The 6,698-nt window shown below is 48.0% G+C and overlaps 1 protein-coding gene across 5 annotated transcripts in view; it reads left to right on the top strand.

The window, feature by feature from the left end:
• NGEF (neuronal guanine nucleotide exchange factor) overlaps window positions 1-6,698 on the top strand; it is a 257,073-nt gene that overhangs the window by 115,843 nt on the left and 134,532 nt on the right. The window lies entirely within an intron of this gene.

The raw sequence follows: 6,698 nt of genomic DNA, 5'->3' as shown, positions 1-6,698 counted from the left end.
CAGACGGCAGTCACATGTCACAATGCCCTCTCCTCGCTCACTGCAGCTCCGAGTGCATTGATGCGTCGTCCTCCGATGGACAGGTGCCAGGCTTCAGAGCGCACCCGTTCTGACACTTGGAGCGCACCTCCAGACTACGCCAGTGTCAGTGTGCAAACTCAGACATATGAGATGCTAGACAGCGTTCACTCTTAAGGGCCTGTCACACATAGCGGTATCGCTAGCAATATCGCTATAACTGTCACTGGTTTTGTGACGCAGCAGCGATATTGCTAGCGATATCGCTATGTGTGATACTTACCTCCGACCGGCTCTCCCGCTGGTTATCGCTGATCGCGCAAGAACGTCCTGAACCGTTTCTCATCGTCAGCTTCCTGCTGTGGCGACGATTGACGCGTGGACGCGGGCGGGAGGACGTCTTCATCGCCTCATCTGACAGGTAAGTAGAGACCCCCGACCGCTTCTATGTCGCTGGTGAGATCTGCCTGTTTGGCAGCTCACTAGCGACCGCTTGGCGGTGCACCAGCGATCCTGGCCAGGTCATATCGTTGTTGGGATCGCTGGTGCATCGCTAAGTGTGATGGTACCTTTACCAACAAAGCGCTATCAATCAAGACAAAGGATTGGCTTTAATATGCAAATCAGAGAGTGTAACCGTGCACTAAGCCATAGGCCACACCAAGGGTGCACAAAAACACCTTAATTTCCATGTTAAATTAAAGTAAATTTTTCAGAAGATGTTAGGTTAAACTATATATCCCTGGTGTGACTTTTATAGGGGCTCTGTCCCCTATATAAATATTTATGCTGTTTAATTGGCATTTTGGGGGGCTGTGGTCAAGTTTGATGTGGTCTGTGGTCATAAAACAGCTGAGTGGAGCTCATAAAATACAGACAAGAGTTACAAACTCCCTATTAAGCCACATTTATGCTTTCCATATTTGTTCAGTTCAAATACTGATGGAATACTGACCAAATACTGAACGTGTGAACTTGGCCTTAGACAGTAAATGCTAAAAATGATTGTATGCTGTTAATATTATAGGGTCACCCAGCAACATCATAAAAACACATGCATGTAGCAAATTTGCTGGATTTTCGTGGTGAAATTTCACCTTCTGCACACTTTGTATTTGCTGCAGAAAGAAATCGTATACCGTGTATTCTGTGGTAAAGGAACATGCATTTTATTATTTTATTTATTTTATTTACTCTTGCTTTTTCTAGTTCTCTTATTGAAGGTTACAATTTTGTGGCTACGTATCAACTAAGCAGTGTTTGCAATTAGAGAAACATGGCTGCTTTTTCCAAAATTTGTGCCACCGCGTGCACAGAATTTGTGTAAGGCCGGGCTCACACTTGTGAGAAACTCGCATGAGTCTCTTGTCTCAATACCCAGCACTGCTGCTGGCACTCGGACTGTCTGCGCTCAGCTGCATAGAAATATATGCAGCCGCACACTCTGGTCCCGAGTGCCAGCGGCAGTGCCAGGCTGGCCTCACACTTAACGTACAGAAAATCGTTCCGACTCTCCTTGCTGAGAGTCGCATGAGTGTAATGAGAGTGTAATGCGAGTACAATCCAATTTTTCACACCTAGTATCTGATTTACATCCGAATGTAGTGCGATTGCTATCTGATTGCAATGCGATTTTAACATCAGTTTTTACATACAGCAATTCCCTATGTCATTTACACATCGTTTTCAAAGGAAATATTCGTCAAAACACACACACACAATATATATATTGTGTGAGGCAGTGACCGGTGTCATATGTGAGGGGGGTCGCTATGTGTCCCCCCAGGATGCGCACAGAGGCGTATTGTGGCCGTGGGAGTGCATTGCAGTCACAGTCATAGTTGTGACTGCAATGCAAAATAAAAGTAAGTGTTGGTCTTGGGCAAGCTATTTGTCCAAGGCAGATTTAAGAAAACCTGCTCTGGGCTTTTATTTTTTAAACGGACTACAGAATGGTAGTGGGGCAGTCCGTTTACTTCCTACAGCTACAGGTTCCTAGTAAAACCCCTGAAGTAGAAGGTTGGGTGTGTCAGATTGGATTTGCAAGCGTGCAGAGCAGAAGGCTTTGCAGAGCTCCACCTGTGTGAGGCAACACAGCGCCAAGCAGAGCCAAAAGGCCTGGCACCCCTCAGCGTACACTGCGGTGCAGTCGGCCATATCACACACAATCTCGGACATGGACTGTTTTGCTACCTGGCTGCGATCCGAAGGATATCGCGTGCTGTGTATTTTCTGTGAGTTGGACATTAAAACACGTTTTGCTTTAAACTTTACTGGTTCACTGCCTCATTACTGCACATTGTGGATACCACCGCACTATATATGGTTGGAGAATGCGGGCAGTGTGAACTGAGGCATACCCCAAAGCATGCTGCATGTCAGTGATTGAGCCTGCAACGCTACAGCTCATGTCTGCTGGGAAAATGGAGGAGCTTTGGAGCAGTTGGTCCTCACTCAGCAGCAGCAATAGGAGAAGCAGCTACAGTTTCAGAGGCAGCAGCAAGAGGTGCTGCAGTTGCAGCGGCAGCAGCAGGAGCTACTGTATCAGCAGCAGAAGAAAACAAATTAGCTGGTCTTGCAGCAGATTGTGGCCCTGCTAGAGGCACCCTCAACAGTGACCCCGATCTGTGCTGAGGCCCGGTACAAAGTCCAGTCAGCGCCGAGGAAGATGAGTCCGGAGGATGATATGGAACCGTTCCTCATGGTGTTTGAGTGCACTGCAGAGCGGGAGAGCTTGCCAGTGTTCCAGTGGGCTGAAGTGGTGTCCCCCTTCCTGACAGGAGATGCCCAGAAGTCCTACCTGGACTTCAGTCGGGAGGATGGCCTGGACTATGAGAAGCTGAGAGATGAGATCCTTGCTCGACTGTGGGTTAATACATCTGTGCGGGCTCAGCGGGTGTACCGGTGGTCCTTTGCGGAGTCTTGTCCCCCCAGGTGTCAGGCATATGAGTTGCTGCAGCTGGTAAAAAAATGGCTCCAGCCTGAGTCCTTAACACCATCCCACAAAGTAGAGAGGGTGGTGGTCAACCAGCTGGTGAGGGCTCTGCCAGCGGCCATACAGCGTTGGGCGGAGCAAGGGGACCCGGGCACTCTGGACCAGTTGGTTGAACTGGTTGAGCGGTATACGGCCACTCAGGACTTTGTATGGGACACTGCTCCACTGCGTCTGTCACAAAGGGCCTCGCCAGCCCAGGAGCTTGGGTTAAAGTGCACAACCCTCTGTTGGGGCTAACCAGGACTGAGCCAGTATTGAGGGGGTAACCTGAAGTGAGGGTGACAAAAGTCTTGTTTCCCCTAAAGCAGCCCCAAGGTATAGTTGTGCTGTAGCTCTTAAGTGTTGGCGGTGTTAAGGGCCCGGACATGTGACTGCCAACTGCCCCCTGACAGCTGAACCCATAGACTGTGGGTATGCTTGCTATATCTCACTCGCCACTACAGGCACTGCAGGCAGGGGAGCCCAACTGTGCCAGGTACTCGATAATGGGTACCAGACGAAGGCTCTCTTGGACTCAGGGAATTTAGTGACTCTAGTCCATGGGTCCCTTGTTGCCGGGGACAACCTCAAAGGAAGGAAAGTGGATGTGATTAGTGTACATGGGGAACTCCAGAAGTACCTGACCGTGGAGGCTTTTTTTCCACACCATGTGGAGACATCAAACATGTGCTGGCAGTGGTGAAGACCCTTCCATATGGGACTGTGTTGGGAAGAGACTTGTCCCTGTTTTGGTCCCTATGGGAGACCAGGGTTAACCCTCCCAAGGTAAATGTTGTCCCGGGCGCAGAACCCAACAGCCCAAGTCAGGGATACCTGCCATATAGACAGAGTGTAACCCCGATAGATTTTCCCTTGAGGTATTGGCAGGAGAGGTCGAGGAGACCCCTACCGATCCCCCAGCTGGAAATGTCCCCTAGTAAGTTCGGGACAGCTAAGCTCCAGGGTCTCACACAGAGACACACATATAAAAAAAAAGTGGAGGAACCGGAAATGTTTGGTCACGGAGGCAACTCCGGTCATACACACGGGTGGACCTCTGTGATCCAGCGTGACTCAGTCACTGAGCCCTGGGTAAGGGTACAGAGGAAACAGTACCGAGTGCCAGAAGCCCAGTACTTAGGTCATGGGGTTGGCCGCGGGGTTAGCAAACCCCAGAAAAACAAGGTCGAGGCCATCCAAAACTGGCCCAAATCTACTGTCAGTCAGGAAAGTGGGCGTGTCTTCTGCAACAGACAACAGGGAGATGGTTGGTCTCGTAACAAAAGCATGGATGAGAAACGCAAAGGAGAGGAGTGCGCTAGTCACCCGATCGTTCCGGTCCCTACAAAACTTTAGTTTTTCAGTGGAACATTGGGCGGGGAAGTCACAGGGACATGTGGATGCCTTGTCATGGACCCCCGGTATGGTGGCAAGTGTTCAACCCTACAAGTTTGAACAGAGGAAGGGGTATGTGAGGCAGTGACCGGTGTCATATGCGAGGGTGCTATATGCCTCCTCAGGATGCGCACAGAGGCGTATTGAGGCTGTGGGAGTGCATTGCAGTCACAGGCATAGCTGTGATTGCAATGCAAAATAAAAGTAAGTATTGGTCTTGGGCAAGCTATTTGTCCAAGGTAGATTTAAGAAAACCTGTTCTGGGCTGTAATTTTAGAAATGGACTGCAGAATAGTTGTGGGGCAGTCCGTTTCCTTCCTGGCCGGGTTTTCCATGTGGCCTATGGCCACAGGTTCCTTGTAAAAACCCCTGAAGCAGAGGGTTGGGTGTGTCAGTTTGGGTGTGTCAGTTTGGGTTTCCAAGCGTGCAGAGCAGAAGGCTCTGCAGAGCTCCACCTGTTTGAGGAACACAGGGCCAAGCAGAGCCAAAAGGCCTGGCATCCCTCAGCGTAAACCGCGGTGCAGTCGTCCACGGCAACCGTATCAGATGTGGACTGTTTTGTTTCCCGGCTGCGATCTGGAGGATATTGTGTGCTGTGTATTTTCTGTGAGTTGGACGTTAAAACACGTTTCACTTTGAACTTTGCTGGGTCACTGCCTCATCACTGCACAGTGTGGATACCGGTGCACTACAATTTATATGTATATAATAGATAGATTAAAAGCCTGCAATTCATCTACCGCGTACAGTATAATCACAGAGTGTCAGGTTAGAATAGAATAGATGTATAAACATAGAATAGATGTGTGTGTGTGTGTGTGTGTGTGTGTGTGCATATATATATACTAGCTGAAGAGCCCGGCGCTGCCCGGGCATAGTAACTAACTGTGGTTAGTTATAGCAAATTATAATTATCCTCCATCCTATAGTCCCATGCCCATATACCCAACATACATATCCTCCATCCCATAGTCGAGTGCCCATATACCCATCACACATCCTCCATCCCATAGTCCCATGCCCATATACCCATCATACATATCCGCCATCCCATAGTCCCATGCCCATATACCCATCATACATATCCTCCATCCCATAGTCCCGTGCCATATACGCGTCATACATATCCTCCATCCCATAGTCCAGTGCCCATATACCCATCACACATCCTCCATCCCATAGTCCCGTGCCCATATACCCATCATACATATCCTCCATCCCATAGTCCAGTGCCCATATACCCATCACACATCCTCCATCCCATAGTCAACCATTATGACATCATAGTGAGCGGCGGGGCTTGCAACCTATGACATCAGCGTCGCCATGGCAATCATTATGACATCATATTGAGGGGCGGGGCTTGACACACACACACTCTTTCCCCATTATGTAGATAGGGGCAAAATTGTTTGATGAATTGGAACGCGCTGGGTTAAAATTTCGCCTCACAACATAGCCTAGGACACTCTCGGGGTCCAGACGTGTGACTGTGCCAGATTTTGTTGCTGTAGCTGCGACGGTTCGGATGCCAATCCCGGACATACACACACTCATGCATACATACATACATACACACACTTGAGCTTTATATATTAATATATTATTATTATTATACATTTATAATGTATTTATATTGCATAGATAGAATAAAAGCTGGCTATTAATGTGCCATGTACAGTAAAATCACAGCAGGAGCCGACAGGATGGAAGAGATGGATTACATACAGTAAATAAAAATAGAATAGGTAGATATACAGATGTGAGTAGCAAATACAATTAGTACAGTGTGTGCAGCTTACTGTACGTCTATTTAATTAATAAAAGACTATTTTTCTGAAAAAAATGGTTTGGGCTCCTGCACAATTTTTGTAACCAGCAGAGGGAAAGCCGATGGCTGAGGACAGATGTTTTTAGGCTGGGATGGGGGTAGAGCTTCCCAGGCTATTAATATCACCTCACAGCTGTATAATTAACCTTTACTGCATGACATAAATGTGATGCTGATTCAGGGCGGCCAGTCAAAAGAAGAGCTGCAGATGCCGTCAGGTAACAGGTGCTTCTCCCTGTTCAGTGGCCACAGATTACAAACGTAACCAATGAACTAGGTCATATCAATTCACACCATCTCTAGAGCTGACAGATCTTCTTTGCAATATTTATTTAAATTTGTAAGATAAATTCTAGATTCTTGTGAAAATGAAAAATCTGGGATCATCCAGCAATGAGCAAGATATGTGAGCCAACTGCAAACTGCTGCCAAGTGAGGTGCTTACAACTTGTTAAGCTTCCAATGGAAAACACTTGAGCA

This window comes from Dendrobates tinctorius, unplaced genomic scaffold (assembly GCF_039654945.1).
Source record: "Dendrobates tinctorius isolate UK_male_01 unplaced genomic scaffold, ASM3965494v1 ptg000069l, whole genome shotgun sequence".
Taxonomy (NCBI): domain Eukaryota; kingdom Metazoa; phylum Chordata; class Amphibia; order Anura; family Dendrobatidae; genus Dendrobates; species Dendrobates tinctorius.
The sequence above is the reverse complement of the archived record's forward strand: the minus strand, read 5'-3'. Positions and strand labels throughout refer to the sequence as shown.